Here is a 20,645-nt window from a genome sequence, read left to right on the forward strand (position 1 = left end):
GGAACAATCTTTAGGCTTTCTTTGATTCAAGGTAAGGTATAGCTTTATTCCTTCTTCCTGGCAAAACTGCCTTCTGAGAATATTGGCTGTTTTAAGGCAGGCATACCAAGGGCTTACTGTAATGTATGCCATGGCTCAGAGGAGTGAAAATAGAATAAATTCAGCATTTGAATTCTCTTGCAAACCTGTCCAGCCTAGGACTAATAACCTGTATCTTTAGAAAATACTCCAGCATCAGACATACAAGGTAGCTATTGTGCAATTAAGAAAAATCCTCTGACTCTCAGGTTCGCTCTGGACCCACCAGGGAATCCAGAAAAAAATAACTGGAACTGAACAAAGAAGCAGCTTATCATCTTGAAATATGCAGGGTTAATCATCCCTTTAAAAGCAAATATATTAGGAAAACATTAGATCCTTAGCCCTCTGTGACATAATTACACTGCTTCTGATTAAACAGAGGCGCTCATTAAGTAAAACATTTTATTTTAGTTTCTTGTTGGTTGCTGGTATTATTGGGCTTCTTGCCCAGTTCCAGCCAGGCTACCATATGAACAGTGAAAACAGCCAACATTGTTAATACAATAACAACAACAACACTTGGCACTTCCATCATTCCCTTGATCTCAACATCTTAAAGCAATTTACAGATATTACTTGGTTTCACCATGTGACAAAATTGCCGAGCACGTAAGATTGATCACCCTTATTTTACAGATGGATAAGGCAGGGCAGAAAGGTATTAAGTTGGCTTTCCCTGTCTGCTAGAAACTTAGTGGTAAGATCCAGAAGTCCTGAAGAGAAGCCATGTGGAATTCCTGCTTCAATAATGACTGAACTTTTTTCCTCCGTCCTTAATTGCCATTGTCCTTTATTGGTTCCATGTAGCAGAAGATGGCTTGTGCCATGAATAATCAAGGAGGATGCAAATCTTACTGAAAAGGGAATTATAAGCATCACTTATTATTTGTCATTTTAGAAAAAGTGGTTCAATTTCTCTCCAAATAGATGTGTTGGTTTATGTAAAACAGTTAGGGCCTAGTTTTGGCCAGCTATAAAAGACATAAAGACATAAAGTTTGCAGTGGGGGATAAAGGCATAAGCAGGAGAGAGAAGGATATTTTAGTTCCTAGTTCACCAAATCTGGCTGTTCAAACACTTGTAATGAGGCTTCTTTGCAGAGCTCCCAGCAATGGGAATGTAAGTGGAACATTTGTGCCTAGGGTCTAGGAATGCATTTATACATGTGAAGCCTCTCTGAGTTGCCAATAGCACTTAGTCTCAAAACCCCTCCCATTCTCTTGATCCGTCTTTGGCAAAGATATTCTTCACTCAGGGCTTGCGGGGGGTGCTCTGGCAGACTAGAATCCAACTATGTATTTATGTAGCCAAACTTACAAAATAAAGCTCCCGTCTACAGATGTGCATACATATCTTCAGCCTGAGAAATAGTGAAACAACTTTTGTCTTGCATCTAAGAACACCTCATATGTTGAAAGCTGAGCAGAGCTCACATTTGCTGCTCATGGTATTGCTTCAGCAGAAAAAATATGCAGAATATAGAATTTCACTTCACACAGGGATGGTTTCATCCCAGAGCTCATCTTGATAAATTTCTCAGTGGTGTGCTGGATAGTAAGGAGACTCGCTGGTCATCTGCCAGATTTCTGCCATAGCAAAATAGTTCTTTTTCTGTCTTTAGCCTAAAAGAGAGAACTTTACTAAGAGCCTGATGTGTTACACTCATCTTAGGCACTAAGCTTTAGAAACAAAGTCTCACACAATGCATATAAATGCTATCTGTATCCAGATTCCATCAATGTTGATTGTAATTGGCCTTGCTGCAAACTATCTGCTACAGATACACACCAGCATCCTCTAATTTGTAAGCTCAGGTGCTCCACCCTGGCTACAAAAATAAAAACATAATACCTCCAAGTAAACCTAATGGGGTTACTATTAGAACAAGCTCTTAGGTCTAGGTGAATGTGTTACAAGAGTAAAAGAGGTGGGAACCGTCTTGTCACTTATTCAGCTGGATATGAATGACTGGCTTCAAAAGAAAATCAGGAGTAAAAGATTAAAGGGAAGATGACCATGAACTCTCCTTTCCCAAAGGAAGTTCAAAGCTTCCTGATTTAGGTTCTTATCACACTATAAAGAGGGGAGCGAGGGAGATAAAAATTTAAAAATAAATGATCTTTAAGAAATTATTCTCATCTGAGTGTCCTCCAATATGTCTGGTCCTCTAAGTGTTAAGTGAATTGTAACTAGATCCTAGAGAGACAGTTGCAACCTGGTTATCAGTGGCAGTAAATGGAAGATAATAGCCCCACTAGAGAGTTATGAAATGGCTTGTCTTTGAGCTGCCAAAGTGTTTAGGCTCTCTTTTATTATATTCACAGCAGTAATCCGATATGTCCTGACTTCTGTCATCTGTATGTAATGCTTATCAACTCTCTGCCAGTGATTCACCCCCTTGTCAGGGACAATTATTCCTCAAAGTGCTGAGGTTACGACTGAAGCAATATTATGACTAGAAAGAAAATATGAAAGGTGCAGCACATCACAGCAAGCAATCTTGAAACTGACGTCAAAGTGAAGGAGAACATTGTTGATAAAAAAATAAGGCATAATGGGAGTGTTGCACTATTGCTCCCAAGGCAGTCCTGGGCATCACTAAGGTCATACATACACATGACTATGGTAATGGAAGATTTTCCCATTATTTTATCAGAGTTACATTGTCATACTTCTCTGGTTAGGTGTCCATCTCCGTTTCCATTTTAAGCCCCCCATTTAAAGACATTTAAAACTACACAGGCAGAGCCTGTCCTGTCCCTGTAAATTTGCAGACAGGAACTCAGATCAGGAAATTCATTTTCCTCCAAAGAATCATGAAATGAAAACTATAATCTAAGGGACTGAGGGTCCAATTTGCAGTTTTCAAGTAGCCTGAAATTACAGTAACACCTGTGGTAAAGTTCTGATCCAAGCATGTTCAGACCAACCTGTTTCATCACTCTCTTAGATGCCTCAGGCAAAACTTAAATAAGTTTTGTCATTCCTTGTATTGCTTATGGTTTCATTAATTTGTGGAAGCAGAATAGATTATTTTGGGCTTGTGGCCAGGAGAACTTGTGGCAGTAAGGAAGCTAAAGTCAGTGTCCCAGCTACTGTGAGAACAGTGGTGAAGAGCAGAAGGCAATCTGCAAAGCATGGCAGGGGCCTCGGGGCGCCAGAAGCTGAAGACCACTGGGAGAGGGTGAAAGGCTGTAGTATTTCTTTGTCTTCTCTGGAAGCAAGGGGAAATTGTGGCTTGGGAAGCTGTGTCAATGGCAATGAGCAAAAGCAGCTGGTCAGTGGACATAATGGTGGAGACAGAGAGGCCAAAAGGGGTGCCAGATGGTCCCAGGGGCAGTCCAGCTGACCAACAGCAGCACCTATGCCCTGCATGCATATGTGGCTTCAATCCAGTATGAGTTAGATGTCAGTCAGCACATAATTCACTCGACTAAGGGTTTCAGCCTACAGGGTAGCAGAAGTGGGGGAAAACAATACCTCTCTGTGGTATTTTTATAGTTCTCAGGCTCTAAAAGTATAGCACAATCTCTGTTCTTTGGTTCTCATTTTGCAAACAAGTGCTCAAGGAGTGCCACTTCCAAGCTCGGAGGGTCACAGGTCCTACTGAGAGGCCGAGAAGGGCCCAACGCGCAGGTGAAACAAGTGGGGTAAGAGCACAGAAGGAGGGAGGAGGCAGTCAGGGTTGAAAAAAATTAAGTTACAAATCAGCTGGCCAGTCAGAAAGTAGAGCCACTTAAGCATAGGCATCTCTGTTCACAGAGATTAATGCAAGCCAGGTCTTTCTGTAATGTTTGGTGCTGTTATTTGGCTGGTCTTCCTGACTGTGCTTCAGAGAGGCCTACATGCACCGACAAGGAGCCTACATTGGTCTCAAGGGTCATGAGCAGCAGGGTCAGCTGTGCTTCCACTGGGAGAGAAAAGGAGCCTCCTAAAGCAATGAGGAAAGAGAATGAATCACTGCACCTTGTCTAATATATCGCAGTAATGTAATATAACAGCAATAACCCCCAGAGTAGCATCTGGTGAACTTGTGACTAAACACAGCTTGTTTTGCTCAATGCACACAAGTGATGAGGATATATTTCACTCCTTTGCCTCACCCTGCCCAAGCGCAAGTGGTAACAAAGCTGTTTCTGGGAAACTTAGACCATCTACAAATCAGAACTGCAAGCAGTCATTTCTTCCCCATGAAGCACGTAGGTAGCTCACTCTGCAGGAGAGTGCTCAGCAGCATAAACTCCTGAGTCTCAGTTATGGCCACCAAAGTAGACAGAGATCTGATCTCAGCTACTCACCATGCATGTCTGACACTGCAAAATTCCCCGTTAAACTCCTGCGTGTAGGTGGCTATTTCAGGTGATATTTCCCGGGGATGCAGGAGGCCCGACTCTCCCATGAAGAATATTGGTGACTAGTTGCTCTGACCTTGGTCAGAGTTAATCCTGCAGGAATGAAAAGGTTCAGATTTCAGTACTCGCTGGAAGAGAAGAGAAGGGAGGAGGGGTAGCCCCCTACTAACATAACGACATGACCGGTGGCTCTGCCGTCAGTTATAGCATTGCTTGCATTTGGCATTATATTACGAAAATACCTATTCAGAGTGGAAAATAAGATCAAAGACAACATTTCCGTAGTGATGACTTTAGCTCCACTTCACTCTGCTCTCTCTCCTCCTCCTGTCCTTCGTGTTTCAAGGCTCTTGCTCTATTCATCCGCTCTATGCCACCCCAGGTTTATAACATCACATCAGCAGCAGCACTAATAACCCGTGATTCTTTTCCCCCATTGTGTTTGTCAGAGTCAGTAATCTGGGCACTACAGTAGCGCAGCACTGAAAAGCTACAGTGTGTTCCTATAGCAACCAACTAATCCGCAGGTGGAAGGTGATTGGGCACCTTTCGCACCGGAACAATAATTTGAAAGATCTTTTTCAGTGTGCTGTTCTGCGGCATGAGTTCATTGTATTGCAACCCACCACGAATCATTATAAGCCGTCATGAAAATGCAGCCACGGCTGCACAAATCATAGCAAAGAGAGATGCGTCTTCCAGCAACAAGCCCTTGAAATATTTCACAGCAGGTTAAGAGGCCAAATTGCATATAGTGAACTGTATTGTACAGGATAAAACAAAGGGCTTGTATAATAAGCCCACGCTGACAGTCTCCAAGTAAGGGAATCCCAGTGAAGTGTAAGTGTGTGCATGAATATGAGTTTTCCTAAGTGGTGGAAGGAAAACAGGCATAATAAAAGAAAGTGCTGGGCAGAGCTCCCACATAAAACTCTTCCAAAACCAATTACTCCCACCTGGTTATTCCCATTTCTCCGTAAACTTCTCCTTTTACAGAAGAGAATTTAATATTCTCTAATTGAAACCTCCAATTTAAGGCATTTGCTTGCTATCCTCAAAGTCTGAAATCCTGGCCTGGATTTTCAAAAGGTGACCAGAGATTATAGAAGCCTCAATTTTTCTTCAAATGAAGAAATGCCTTTTCTTCAAATGAAGAAACCTTCAAGAAACACAGAATGCTTTTCTTCTGAAAGTCAGTTTTTTATCTTTCTAATAGTAAGCAGTCTGAATTTGAGGTAGGGAGCGATCTTTCAAAATAAACCATCTTAATCCACGGAGTATGCACAGCATAGACGATGACAGAACAAACATCTCCATATCAACTTCAAGAAAGGATCACTGTCATTTGCAGCCAACACCTAACTTCTACTCATTTTTTCTTTGAAATGCTGGACTGGAAATACCTCTTTAATGATAAGATGTACAAGCACAAGCATTTCCCATACAGTGACTGCAATGCAAAGGGAGGGCAGATAGTGTAAATAATGTAACAGGCCTTGTCAGAAAGACAAAAAGGAGATCTGTAAAAGTCTTCAATTAAAAAAAAAAAAAAGTAAATAATACAACTACTTCTCTACATCAGTTTAATCACATTGTAAAGAGAATGTCTGCATTAAGCTCCTGTGCTTAATAAAAATGTCAAAAACTCTCATTGCATAAAAGATCTCTTTCAACATTTGTTGGGGTGATGGAAGAGAAACCTTTAAAAGAGAGGGCAAACAGAAGTTTAATTACTCAGATATGACTTCTAAAATTGCAGCTTAAAAGTTTCCCTTCATTTACAGGCCAAAGATTCCAAGCTGGGACACTTCCATCTCAAACAAATGTCCTAACTATGAGACAATGAAATCAGTGTCTCATTTACAGCTGAAGAGTTTTATAAAGCAGAAAGTCTCCACTAGAAGCTGAACCAACAGACAGACAAAACAGAACAGATACTGCTTTCATGATCTAATTCTTTTACTCATCCCAAAGTAGGATGAGTAAAATGGATGAGGCAGGTTCACATACTCAGTTTATATCAGGTAGAAAAAAGCTTGAATGAGGTCTAGGGAGATCTCCTAGAGCTGTTATTAGGTTATTGAATATTCTACAGCTAATATCAGTTTCTTCCTCCTATTTCGTTCTGCCTTTCCCCTACCACACAACTCAGAAAGTTTTCTCAAGTAAAGTCTGAAAATTTCTTTATCGATTTTTTTTCCCAGCAAAATATTTAAAAATCCTTGACCATCTCTAATTGTGAAATACATTGAGTGTTCTTCTCAAGTGATTCATGCCTTAAAATGACATGTTTTTGTTCCTTTCAGAGAGCTTGGATAGATAGCATTGTTTTTCTTTCCAAAGCACATCAAAGAGTCCAAATTTTGGCAGGCTTTCTGTTTCCTTTAAAAAAGGAGAAAAAGAAAGAAAAACTGAAGGAAAACAAAGCTAAGAATAGCTGTTCTCTTGTGAAGAGTTGTGGGTTTCTTCACTTCTAGATTCACAGTCATGGTGCTCTCTTTAGGGAGCTGCTGAAACAGAAAGCCTGGAGGTGGGGAGGTGGAGAGGGAAGGAAAGATCAGAGAACTGGCAGGGGATGTACAGCCTTTTGCCTCTTGATGTTCAGGCTGAATCTAGCCAAAGTCATGATTCACCAGATGAACCAAAGTCATCATTACTGTTAAGCACTTTCATGGGCTACGCAAAGTCAGATGTAGTCTCTAACTATTCCTAGGGGACAAGTTTCTACATAAGTGCAGCTGGTAATTCACTGACAGCTCTGGTGATGGTTTTAGTCTCCAGTTCATATCTCACTTTTGTAAGTTGTATAAATTCTATAAAGGGCCTGAATTTGGGTTAATCAGGGCCTTTTCCTTTCAAGATAAACAGGTACAGGATGTACATACCTTCTTTTGCTGGAAAAACGTTGGTACTCTGAGTAGCTCTCCCTTCTGCTGAAGCCTTTGGAGGAAATCAATTGGTAGTTTTCCAGGAAGGTCTTCAGTTTTGAATGCGTTAGGGACCCATATCCATTTTTCTTGATTTCATTTCTCCTTCTCAACCAGAAGCACGTTTTTTAATCATCATAGACTGGTACTCCTGTGGCAGGGTCTGTAGCCTGTATTCTTTGTAAAATATCAAGAAATATCGCTCAATATGAATAAATGACATCAGAAAAATGCAACAGAAATACCATAATCTGGTATTCTGTGTGAAGCGTTTATCTTGGTTTACTGTATAACTGGTGTCTATTGGTACTAGAATCAGATTATTTTAAGGCTTTAAAATCTCCTCACAGATTAGAGAGATCTAATCTGTGCTACAAGTTTATGGAGAGTGGTTGAGTTTCCACAGCTTCCTGAGCAGAGACGCTTTGCTCCGTATTGGGGATAAGATACGAGGAAGGACTATGAAAAGAAATCACACTGGAGGTAGTCTGAGGAAGATGCCAGAACTGACCGCTACATCAGCCGAACTACTGTGCCACACAAAGCTGAAATGTGCAGTCCTTCCCCATGATGACCTGTTCTGGGGTAAAAGTTCTTTTGACTTTAATGGGACCTTTAATAGGACTTTTGTTATTTAACAGCCAATATATCATTAAAGAACATGGCAACATTGCAGGAACTTTCAGTGAACGGCACTTGTGCAAAAAGGTATGGAATACCTGGCATATGGATACTGCTCAGAGGGATAAACAAAAAGTGCATCACATAGGTAACTTGTAAATAACTGGGGTAAAGAATATGCACTCTGGATAAAGATGACAGGGTTCATTGCTAGAACAAATCAGACAATATGTGAAGTTAGGCTGTGCCCTATTGCTCGGTACAATTATGTGACCTTGTAACAAAGCATGGTCAAGATGGCAGTGATACTGCATATAAAACAGAGCCTGGTGGAAAGTTGCTATTCTTCAAACTCTCTTGCATCTAGACATCTTTCAAGTGATTTCAGAATTTAGGGTGAAAGTGGATCTTAGGCCTTTTTTTAAAAAGCCATTTCAAATCCTCATTCATATCATAAATGCTTTTTTCTCCTTTTTTCTGCAGGCCACTTAAATCTCCGGGGCCATGACATTGTCTGGCACTGAATGCAGCCCCTTTTTATCATTATAAAGAAATAATGAAAGCATATGGTGGAGAGGCGCTCATATTTCAGTGTATGGTGCCTTCCTCATTCTCCATAACTAAGCACTGAAGAATATATAGTATGATGAGAACATTAATTATTTCCAATATACTAACAGAAAATTCCTAACAATTCAAAGTCATCCCTTCTGCCTAGCATGAATGTAAGTTCAAAGTAAAAGAAACCAAACATATTCCCACTTTTGAGCATTAAACATCAGCAAGCGACCTGTATTTTATTACAGTACACAGCTGTTTTATCACAAAAGTAAATAAATCACCATTGAACCAACTTTGGGAACGAAGATTTTGAATAATAACACAATTAACTTTTCCCACAAAGTCCAAATAGCCCACTTGCTCATAGTTGCTACAAGCTGTGATTCCCACGTGAAAGATATCAACTTATTTCCTTTTCCTGTCAATCATCGGTACCAAGTGGGGCCATGGTATGTCAGGTCATGACCTTTCACTCTGGGCATGAGCCTGAAAGCCACTAGTGAATCAACTGGTTTAATTATTTAGGCTGTTTCTAATAAATATAAAAATGTGGCCTTAAATATTTCACATGCTTGTTCAGTTTGGGTTTTCAAGCACCTCTTATCAAGCCCACCAGCCTGGAAGTATGCTCGTATTGGTAGGAAATCAGTCAATTAATAACCAAATCCATGTTTTGGAATAAAGTTTTGATTGTTGATTTTCAGATGGCTAGCTTGGGTATCACTTGCTTTTTGGTTTAGAGGATGAGATTTTTATTATTCTATTTCTTTACATAAGATTGGACTGTTTTTAAGCATCACCAAAAAAGTGAAGGTGATTTTCTTACCTCCCACAAAGTGGTCCTTTAACACAAACGCCACTGTAGGATGCACACTTTACCATATGTGATGTATTTTCTATATCCTCTTCAACTAAGGAGGAAAAAAAAAAAGAAAGAAGAAATCCAATATAGTAAACTCCTTATAATACAATTCTTCTAAAAATATTCTTGAGTAATGTTGACAGCTTTGCTATTAGGTCTCTTGGCAATGGGCAGAGTTTTATTCCATTTCAGGTCAAAATGTGATGACAACCCACCTTTGCTAAAAATGCCAAGTTTTTCCTGCTTCTAACTCCCAATCTAAAATCCTGAACCTGAACCAAGCTGCTGACTTCAGCTAGTATTTACCAGTATTACAGAAGGAGTTTGCAGCATCCATACAACCATTTAAATAGAAAACAAGTAGTAATGCTTTTGGTGGATGGTGAGCTAGTCATGTACAACGATTAATATTCTACAAACATTTACACTTATTGCACAACAAGCTTTCCATCTGGTAAACTCAGGGCAGAATTAAACCTGAGAAAATAATTGATGGTGCCTTTCAAAAGACTGTGGGTCTAAATCTGAACTGCCAGAGCCAATTCTTAGTTTGGAACATTCCTGAAATGTACAGAACTTTCCCAATATTTTGTAGATTTATATTGTTCTTCCTGGCCCTAGTGCTCTCAGAATACTCAAGAAAGTGAGTGTGAAGGACTGTCTCTATTTATAGATGATAAACCAAACTCTTATCCCCCTCCCTTCCCTTCACCCCACACTTCTGCATCAAAGAGAGGTCTCGAGGAAAGGAAAGCGAGCTGCTATTGCTGTTACTTTTCCATTCATTCTCATGAGCTGCTGAGGAGGACAGTTGCTTGCTGGTTCTGTAGGAAATATCAGCATTTCCAAATTTGTTTTTCTTTTGAACAAAAGGAAAAATCTAAATGACAAAGTGTGCCGGAAAAAAAAAAAGAAAAGGAAATTGCCCCAATGTAGAGACCATCAATGTTACCTTAATTGAAATGTTTTTGCTATGAAAACATTTCATTTTGATAATGTTTGTTTTTTTAAGACTTCAAATCATGCAAAATAGTATAATTTACAATATTATCAAACAAAAGTCAAATGAAACATTCCACCTTTACTGAAGAAAAGTGTCCCCAACTTATTATGCTGCTTCTCAACAATTTCAAGAAAATTGCTGTCATCCTGAGAAATCTTTCAAATTCATCTAAGTCAACATTTGCTGATAAAAAAACCAGCTGTCTTCTAAGAAGTTTTCAATAAGATTTTCTCAAGATGCATCAGGAAGAGCACATGTTTATAACATGTGAGCAACCCCCTGAATCTCCTGGTGGATGAGAGATCAAAATCAAAGTATTGATCCAAGGATCTACCACTTCGAAATCAGATATGGAAAAATGCTAAGGAGCAGCAGTGATTCTTAGGGGTTTCAAGTGCATTTAGAGTACACGGTATCGCCTGGAACATGCTTCAGCTTGCACTTACCTTATTTAGCGTTTCAAAGGCTGACCTTTCATGCACTAAGTTCAGCGACATAGCAGTCAACCTATTAATGTCCAAGGAAGCTGTGGACCAAATCAGACAGTTTAAATAACTCAGCTGTGAACACAGAACCCCATTATCATTTCTGTGAGGATAATCTGAACAGCTGATTCATCTTGAGCAGTTTACTATGGACGATAGGTCTTCACAGCGTCCATTTAAAGTTTTAAATCAGATGAGGGTGAAGAACTTTGCACTCAGACACTATGTTGGGAGGTGCCATATAAAAGGACAGACAGGCAGAGAGGATCATATAAAGGGCCTTATTTCACATCGTGTTTTGATAGCTGTATTCTGATATGATTACTCATTTTAGTGGAATAAAAGCATGTAACAAAGTGGAGAGTTAGGAAACTGTATAACCTTTCTTCCCCTCCAACACACATCACCCTATTAAACACTGTATAGTCTTTGCATTTATCTCATGGTTTTAGTCAGAGAAAGCTGTATTTACCATAAATATCTCTGTTAGCAGTACAGAGCCTAAACAACTGATGAGAGGAACTAGCCTGTCTTGTAGAAGAGCATGGGAATTTATTGATCTCTACATACTTTTTCCTTCCTTCTCTAGTAGTGCTTCACAACTTTCATTACATGGACTTAGTGGCTGTTGAGAAGAAATAATCCTTTGACCACATCTTCAGCATTGTCTGATACATCACACCTTTTGAATACTACCAAAATGTACACCAGAAGAAGGAAACCCATGTGTGTTCTGAAAACAGGTTGGAAGATGACAGAAACAATTACATCTCACAGTTTTTTGCCTCTCTTTCAATATATACATAGAAGGAAAAGGCCATTATAAATGAAGAATGATCTAATTATATTGCTCCTTTTCCCTTGGTCTATTATTTTGTCAAGTAGGCTGTTGATTTTAGACATTATCTCTGTATTCAGCAATTCCATAAATAATATTTTCATTGTCAACATTGAAATCCCAAACAGTTTTGAGCTCATAATGAGGTTTTCACCATTCTCAGACAATGCTTGAAAGAGTCTTTTATATGTTAAGCTGAAGATGTGAGACAATCTGAGCACGGTATATGTGTTGCCAAAGGCATTACTTTCAAACAGTCCTCTGTTTCTTCACTCCAACAGGTGGTGATCAGGTTCTAGTAAAAATAGACGTCAGATTAATTCAGTTATCCTGTCACGGGAAAAGCAAGGAGAACTGAAGGGGAAAAAAAAAGAGAGAGAGTTGTTTCTATAAGCTCCTTTATGACCTCGAAAGAGTTCAACAAAACATATCTATTTAGAAAAAAATTTTGAGTCTTTCATTGATAAATTATGGCTTCCTGTAGGATATTTTTAATAGCTCCTCCAAGAAGCTTAAAAGTGCTAATGTTTAGGAATCTTGAAAAAAGAAGGCCTTTGAAATGACATAAAAAATGAATATATACAAAGAGTGGGCCCCAACATACACTTGCACAAATCCAAGTAAGGGTAAAGACTGAGGGAGTCCCCAGAGTGCTAAGAAAAGGTAAAAGACAGACTAAAACCATACCACAGTAGATGAATGGATTATTTGAGATGAGGAAGTAAATGTGGGTTCAGATTTGACAACTGCTTCTTTGTCACACAGTGACAACTTGCTGGATTCATATACTAACAGAGATTTTGGTCCAAATTTTGCAGAGGGAGCTGATATATAACTGAGGAGGAAAAGAGAATTCAAAGTTAAGCTGAAGCTACATGTCTAAAAGCTTTATGAGAATTGGAAGATCACAAGAGATACAGGAACCTCATGTGACACAAGTCAGTAGAACGGGCAGACCTTCTCCAGTTGAAATTGAGATGTATTTGTATCACTCACATTTTACATTTAGAAGCAGAGACTTGGACTGGTTCCAGAAGCGGAGGTACTACTACCAAGGTCCCTTCTACATCTGACTTATTTTGAGGTGCCAAAATAACCACGGGGGTGGGAAGAGATGAAGGGGCTTAGCAGCTAGTGAAGGGCAAAGTGATTGCTAGACTGCTCTAACTAACCAGACACCGAATGCACGGAGTGCCCAGACTCAAAAGAGCATTCTTGTGGCCGGCCCTGAAGACTTACAATAACCGTATAGGGCAGTGTGATTCTGGCATTGGTACTGTTTTTGAATTTCTAAAGTCACAGTGAGTTTTATGGCTAAATACCACGATGTTCTTTGAAGATTTAAGAAGCATTATATTTCATTTGAGATAACTTGCTTTTGGAGTTGAATGGTGAGTTCCATAAATTCCTCTTGGATAAAATCTGAAGTAAACATCACAAAATTTTGCATGGGTTTCTTGCAATTTGTTTAGGAGCTTTTGTGTCAAAGGGTGGTGGGAAATGCCTGGCAATGTTTTATTTAAATTATTAAGAATAGTTTTTGAGTATGCAAGTCTAAGCAAGAAACATTTGGAGAGTGCAACTGTGCTGCAGTTTTGCTGGATTAAGTGGCAGTTTTAATTAAAACAATTATACATTTCTTTGTTTTCTTCAGCTTGTTTGATTTAGTTGGTTTCTTTAGGAACAAACAAAGCTTTCATGGTTTCTTCACATTTGCACAGAATATTAATGTTGCTGCCTTTGATTTCAGAGTCTTGTAGACTTAAACAGTCTCAGCATTTAAGTCTCAAGTCACTGTTAAGATTACATGAGCAGCAGAGATTAGGATGTGGGTATCTGTATCTTGATACCATTAGGTTACAAGTGAAAAATACAGGAAATGGCTAAAATATGTTTGACCGAGAGGACTTGCAGAACAACTGCATCACATTACAATTATGCAAAAGAGTCAGACTTACTAGTTTCAGCTCTATTCTCCCCTCCTTCCTTCTCCTAAATTCCTTCCTTAAAAATAGTAGGACAATGACATATAGACCGACAGTATTTGCATACAGTATTCACAGTTTCAGCTACGACACAAACAGAGACAAAGCATAAAGTCCCTGGGCAGGGTGGTGTTTAATACAGTGCTGTCACGCTGTGTCAGGTAAGCTAAGGCTGGAATAGCACCTGCAGGGTTACATGAGCTATCATTAAACAAAATTAAATAGTTTGGGAAGCTACCAAGCCTCTAAATGAAATTAAAGAGATCAACTTTAAATAAAAATCACCCTGAATGCCTTTTTTTTTTTTTTCCCCAGACAGTGACAATGTCAAAAGGTTTTTGAAAACTAAAATGGCCCAAGTCATAAGAAGTAATTCTCAAGAATTGATTTTGCTTATATTTTCTTCTGCTGAAGTTACACCTTACACCTGAACCCAGGTACACCCCTCTCCTGAGCTGGCCCCTCGAGTGAGAGCACAGAGCTGTAACTGTCTCTCAGCTCCTGGGCAGAGAATTAAAGCTCTTACTGCCAACCACAGTGCCATCCTAGACATGTTTATATAAAAGCACCTCTCTCTTGAAAGGATGAAGGGTTGTCTCTGTCAGTGTGCGTGCAGAGGCTTTATCAAGGCATATGTGATGCTTAGTAACACAGCTGGACAAAAAGGAAAAAGAAAAGGTGACCTAATATTGAAAAAGGCTACCTCTGTCTGAGAATTTCAAAATTTGAAATGTCAATAACTTTCAAAACCTTCTGATCCACTTTATAGTTGGCCCAAAGTTATGGGGAAAAAAAAAAGTTTATAGTGGTGATTTGGGGTTTTTCTGTAAAGCTTCTCATTTTCTTCTTTTTTGAACATTTTTGATCAGCACTACTATGGCTGATTGTGTTTTCCATAGACTTTTGTGGCTTCAGCACATGTGTATGTTTATGTTTAAAATATCAATTCATTCATCTTCACCAATGTTGACAAAAAAGATAAGAATCAGAAAAAAAAAAAACCTGCTTTAATTTGGATATTTTTTGAAAGGAAAGTGAGTTAAAAATGCATTTCTCTCTGGAAACTGGGTTCAGAGCTCCAAAGAACCAGGGTGGTATTTTGTTTTGCATCACCAGTTTGTATTGGTGCCTGGTTTATCCCAACAGAAAGAAAAAAAATAAATTTAAACTGCTGGGCAGCGTGGCTGCCTCAGAGGCGCCATTTGGGGTGCAGTTGGCAGAGCCAGGCAGCCAGGGACGAGCAGCAGAAGTGCTGCAGGTGATGGTGCACTGCTGGCAATGGTCCAGGCCGTGCTGGGAGCACCAGGGTTTGACCAGCACAGAGGGTTCAAATCCATCGTGTGCCAGCAAAGGGGGCTAAGAGATAAATCTTTTGCTACTTAAAGCGTGCCTTCCCTTAAATTCACTGTGAATTCGTTTCAAATATTTCATTTCGTTTATGCTTGTTGCTGTTTTTTAACATATGCAGCGCTCTCTCTCTCTGCTCTTTTTAAACTGCTTATCCTGAAATCAGTACATTTTCCTTTCTTGGAGCTGTAACTTAATAAAAACCAAACCGTTTCTTTCCAAAGAGTTACAGCTCCTCCCAGATGAGTACATCTAGGTCAGGTTTCAGCCTGGCATAAATATTTTATGTTTGAGAACTAAAGGTCTCCAGAAATCGGGGTTCACACTGGAATGCCTGACGTAGCCTTAACCATACCAGCACATGCGGGTGCTTGCTTTAATAAAAAAGCCCTTAATCTCATTTGGCTCTACCTCACTGGCAGCTTGAAGCACTTGAATCAAACAGTACAGCTGTGAATTGTGACACTGGCTGGACGGAAGCCCAGAAAACTTTTCCCAGAGAAAACCCTTGAGGGAAGAAAAAAAGAAAAAAAAGAAAGAGAAAAAGAAGAAGGAGGAGGAAAAAGGTTCAACAACCGAAATACAATACAGTGGAGAGTGAAAAAAAAACACAACCAAAATTTGCCCCCCCACTAAGAACCTGAGACAAACCAGAAAACCAAAAGATAGATGGAATATGCCTTAAAAAGATTACTTTGTGAGGTAGAAGGGTGGTAGTGAGGTAGAAGGTAGTACTGGTCCCAGTCCATATTTTCTGCACAGAAGCAAATAACCAAACTCAAGCAAAGGAATATGAAAGCTGAATTATACCACTCCTTCAAAATCTATTTAAAAGAAAAGGCAGAAAAAGAAGGCAGCTTTGATTTTTTGTGAGGAAGAAGAAAAATATCCAACTGAGGAGATTAAGAGAGGGCTTGGAAGCACAAGTGGCATAAACAGACCTAGCACAAGTGTGCTTGGCAGTATTTACAATTTTATTTTTCTTTTATCCTGAGGATGATACCTCCCCTAAAGCAGATAACTGAGCAATGTGAAAAAAAACAAAAACAAAACAAAACAAAAGCAATGAAACCATAGAAAGCACATCTGAATGGGAGCAAATGTTCGTTTTTAGAAGGCAGCAGCCGTACTCTGGAGTCATAAGGTCAAGAGGTGAATTTCTACTGAAGGAAAACATTAGAGCTAGATATTTCTCATCTGTCAGTCCCATTAAATACCATTTTTTAAGGATTCAGGACTTTGCATTGCGCCTTTTTTCAAGTTAGCAGGATAATAAAGATTCTGTTGCCTTTTGCAGATGTTTAAAGACATGATGTGAAAGACAAATTCTTCAACTAAAACCCTCAAGAAATGTCACTTCTGTGTCTTAGTGAAGGAGTTCCAGCACATTCTCTACATAAACATCTGCCGGAAACATTTTAAAAAGGAGGCTGTTTAAATAATGGCTCTTGTAGGCTTTTTGTGTTTTTTCCCCCCTTCTTTAAAGAAAAGAAAATGAATTTGTGGAAAGTTCCCTCTTCCAAAGCAACTTGCCTTTGCAAACATGCCTCAGCTAGGATGATCTGAGGAAGCAGGCTGTACAACGAAGGAGAGAAGAAATGTCGAAAATATTCCTTCAGAACATTCTATATCAATCACACCTCAGAGACAGTCATAAATCAGCACTTTCTTTGACTTCAGAAAGTTGTTGCTTTTCATTGTTATGCTAACTTGTTTGTGACGATTATAGCGAGGCTCTATTTACATAATAATTGGATTTTTCTATTAAATTTAACAGGCAAGGGAAAAAAAGGAAAAATAATAACCAACATTGTGTCACAAAGTGGTAAATTTGTGGCACAAACTGAGAAAAGGGAAAATAATGAAAAGAAACTCAGTGCATAGTCTACTGTAATTTGGCCTTTCCCTCAGCCTTTGCTCTGCAGAACTACTGCAAGTTTACCTAGACTTCCCCACCATTAAATGTCCTCCACAGTGCTGGTCTCTGCAGTAATTCATACTGTGTACCGAAGCAGGGTAAAATCGTGAAAACATTTATCTTACTTTTGGTTTATGAGAAGAAACTCCATATTCTGAGATCCAGTATTTCTATATCAAGCTGGCAGAAATTAGAGATGGAAATTAAATCCCTCTTAGAAAGTCTACCTCTTGCCACATTGAATGGTGTCTTGTCTAATGATGTCTATATATCCATTTTATAGGGTGGAGGCTTTTAATGCAGTAGATTAAAAGTGTCATTAAACCTAGCAAATTCCATGTAAGGTTCAGGAAAAGTTCTACTCCTTCCCTTCCCAAGGATTTTGGAAATGACACTCAAGGTGTTCAAATCCTATTAGATTACTACTATTGTCATCCCTACACATAATTAGTAGGGAGAGTTTTCACAAGAAATTGTATTGTATAGAATCAAGTATTAAGATAAGCATTAGATGTGTGACCGCTTCTAAAGGACAATGGGAAGAGAGAGGAGGTAAAAAAAACTCTTGTAGTATTAGCAAGTAGACTCATACAGAAAATTTTATACATAGGTGAGAGTCAGGAGCACAAATCAGGTATCATCTGGCTCTATTAGCACAGCTCAAGCAAGTGATGAGGGAAGAAAAGTGTCTTCCACTTATGCAGGGCTCAGAAGATCCCTTCTGTTGCTAATGCCACTTCCTCAGCATTATCTTTATCTCTCGATTCATGCACATTACACAACAAATTTACTTTCAGAAAGGCCTCGATACTTCCTTGGCTTTGGTAAGGTACTCAAAAGTAAATGGAACTATTTTGGCAGTGATATCTTTGAGGGGACAGCAATCCAAGAGGCCACATATTCATTTATATCCCCTGGCTCTGGCCTCTCCTGGTGCTTGACAGTGATGGCATCATTACTTACCTCCGGATTTCTTGTGCTGTGCAGAAAAGGTCCTAAAGTGTTAACCACATACTCTTTCCTTTCTTTCTAGAATCAAAGAGAGGTGAAGACCTGATTTCCTTATGGTTTAACACCCTTGATTGTCTCATAAAGCTTACTGAAGAAAGCTGCTTTCCAAGCTTAAGTAACGTAGGTGCAGAAAAGCAGTAATATTTTCCAATTGTTTCTTATCTGTTGGAGCTTTCTTTCGTAAGTCACTAACAATTGTCTTTCTTGATGATTAGTTGTTATTGTATATCAGCTTGATTTTTGTATTCATATGCTTTCACAGAAAAGGTTGAAAGTTCAGTCTTTCCCAGTTTTCCCATCATGTAATAAAGCATCTTCGGTGTGATCTTAGCTCCCAGAATCCCTCGTGACTTTGATTTCGCTGTTGGACACAACCTTGTAAAATTTCAAGTTCGCTGGGTTTGTGAAAAAATACATCTCTTTCTTTGTGAACCCCTTAAAGATGCATCAAAAGTCTGTGTGAGGCTAAGAGTCAAGCTAATTCCTCTGCATGTAAATTATAAACATTTCATTAACACTTCCTTTAATTATTTATTTGCTTTTGTAGCATATGTATACTTATATGTTTGGTGATATAAAAAATGAAATTAACTATCTGGTTTAAGGTTTCAGAACACATTCTCTGATTTAAATGGAAAGACACACATAAAAATCTATGTAGGGGTAACTTAAAGGATAGGGAAATTGAGCCTTTCATCCATTCCTACAAAGGAGCAACAAAGGACTTGGCTTACTTCTGATTTTACTCAAATGGTGATTGCTGATATTTACTCTACACTTTTTCTAAAAAAAACCACTCTAATCTGTACAAATCTCCCTGCACCCACGTAACACAGCTGATAGACACCAGCTGTACTGTAAAACAAGAAGTTTCTGAACGGACAATGATTATCTGTCAGCAGCTTATACCCTGTTTTGAATCACTAATGCCCCTCTGTAGGTTCAACAATGGGGTACCAGAATATGCTTAAACATGGACTTAAATACTTGCATGCAATAAAAGCTGTGTGAGAGAGCAGTATGTATTAGAAAGTTTCTGATGATTTTTTTTAATTTTTTTTAATTTTTTTTTCAGGGACAGTTCTGCAGAGTTTAAGACCCAACCATTTTGTGGAACATTTTACCATTGTGTAAGATCTTTCTAAGTATTTATGTGTGCAAACGAGGCAATGAATGTACCTTTTTATTAACAGAGTGGGTGTGATCTAAACAGGTGTAGCTTGATCTTTTCCATACTGCCCTTCATGTAACTTCATACCTGATCTGAATGAAGCACTGTCTCAGGGGTAAGAGACATCTTGCTCTTGGAGAAGAAAATGATAATGCTGCTCAGTTATGTGATGTGGCTTTATAAAATTGAGTTCATTTTGGGTATATGACCACAAAGCCTCATGTTTTGACAATTATGCAGCATATGTGAAGGCCCATTTCATTTATTGAAACCCACCATTACTGTAGAAAGCTTTCTATATAACCATGGGTTACATCCTTTTCAAAAAGGTGCTGCATTGTTTCTGTTGTTTCGTTAACTGTCACATTCTAATTGTTACTTTGTGGCTTCAATGCAAATCACAGCATTTAATCTCACTAAGAAAATTAGAATAGCTTTATATTTGCGCTTTATACTGTGAGGAGATGCCAAAACCCAAGTGCAAAGGTGTTGTGTTTTCTTTCTTTTCTTTAATGTTTTTGATTTTTATAGATCTTTTTGAGTTAGAAATGTTTGCATGTCCCCAGATATTCAAGGTTTATAGATTTATTTTACTATAAACTTGTTTGTTCCCCAGTCACAACTTTGTGAACTGAGGATATTCACTTTTCCTAAAAGGCAGAAGTTGGGACCTCCAGCCTGCATAATTTCTCTGGGCAAAGGATGCTGCACCTTTGTAGCTGCAGTCTCAGACCTCAAATGCTCTCTTCTGTTTATGACATCCGTCTAATATAAGCTCAAATGAAAGGGCTGCCACTACTGCAAGCGAGAGCTTTACAGTTGGAGGCAAAGGGCCGGGCTCTGGTGCAGGGCTATTAGAGACTTATCAAAGGACAAAACCTCTCCTGGCCTTTGGGCTCCTTCTGCATTTCAGTCAATATGAAGTTTCTCCTACATACACAGATACCACAGTGACAGCTGCATCATTTTTTTAATTGACAAATGTTTCAAAAGCTCTTTGAAGGAGGAGGTAGAGAAGGAAGAAGACTGAGAGTTTAAAAAAGAGGAAAAGAAAAGCCCTCGAACTTTCTCAATGTATTGATATTCTTCAAGGCAATGAGGGTGCAATGAAGGAGAGGGATGGAAGAAAAGCCATTACCATGCTTAGTTCAAGAAATTCTCCAATTATTGCTAGAAAAGCCATCTACAAAGCACTTGAAATTGGTGATGTATGCTGTTTACATGCTTTGGGAGGGGAAAAAAAATCACAACAAAAAAAAACCAAAAAAAACAAATGTCTTCTCCAAAGAGGGGAAAGGTTAGAAATTATTTGTGCTGCATTGATCAATTTACCCGAGTTGTCTTTCGATGGATTGTATTAATGGAACTTCATTTTCTTTTATTCAGCTGCTGGCCAATTTCTTCTCAACTCTTAAAAAGATCAATGAACACATCTCAGTATCTTTGTACAAAATGAGCCTCTATTTTTTCCTTAAAGTTTAAG

At 38.9% G+C, this 20,645-nt stretch overlaps 1 long non-coding RNA gene across 13 annotated transcripts in view; it reads right to left on the bottom strand.

Annotated features, from left to right (window-relative positions):
• LOC310904693 overlaps positions 1 to 20,645 on the bottom strand; it is a 545,090-nt gene that overhangs the window by 112,995 nt on the left and 411,450 nt on the right. For 11 of the 13 annotated variants that reach the window (XR_014588537.1, XR_014588538.1, XR_014588539.1 and 8 more), the window contains 4 exons: positions 10,854 to 10,933; positions 9,369 to 9,453; positions 7,319 to 7,537; positions 4,380 to 4,526 (listed from right to left, as the gene is read on the bottom strand). This is a non-coding gene — a long non-coding RNA (uncharacterized lncRNA). Of the gene's footprint in view, positions 1 to 4,379; positions 4,527 to 7,318; positions 7,538 to 9,368; positions 9,454 to 10,853; positions 10,934 to 11,977; positions 11,993 to 20,645 lie in introns of those variants that run through there. The other 2 variants (XR_014588549.1, XR_014588545.1) reach the window with 2 other exon arrangements.

This window comes from Anser anser (genome assembly GCF_964211835.1).
Source record: "Anser anser genome assembly, chromosome: 10".
NCBI lineage: Eukaryota > Metazoa > Chordata > Aves > Anseriformes > Anatidae > Anser > Anser anser.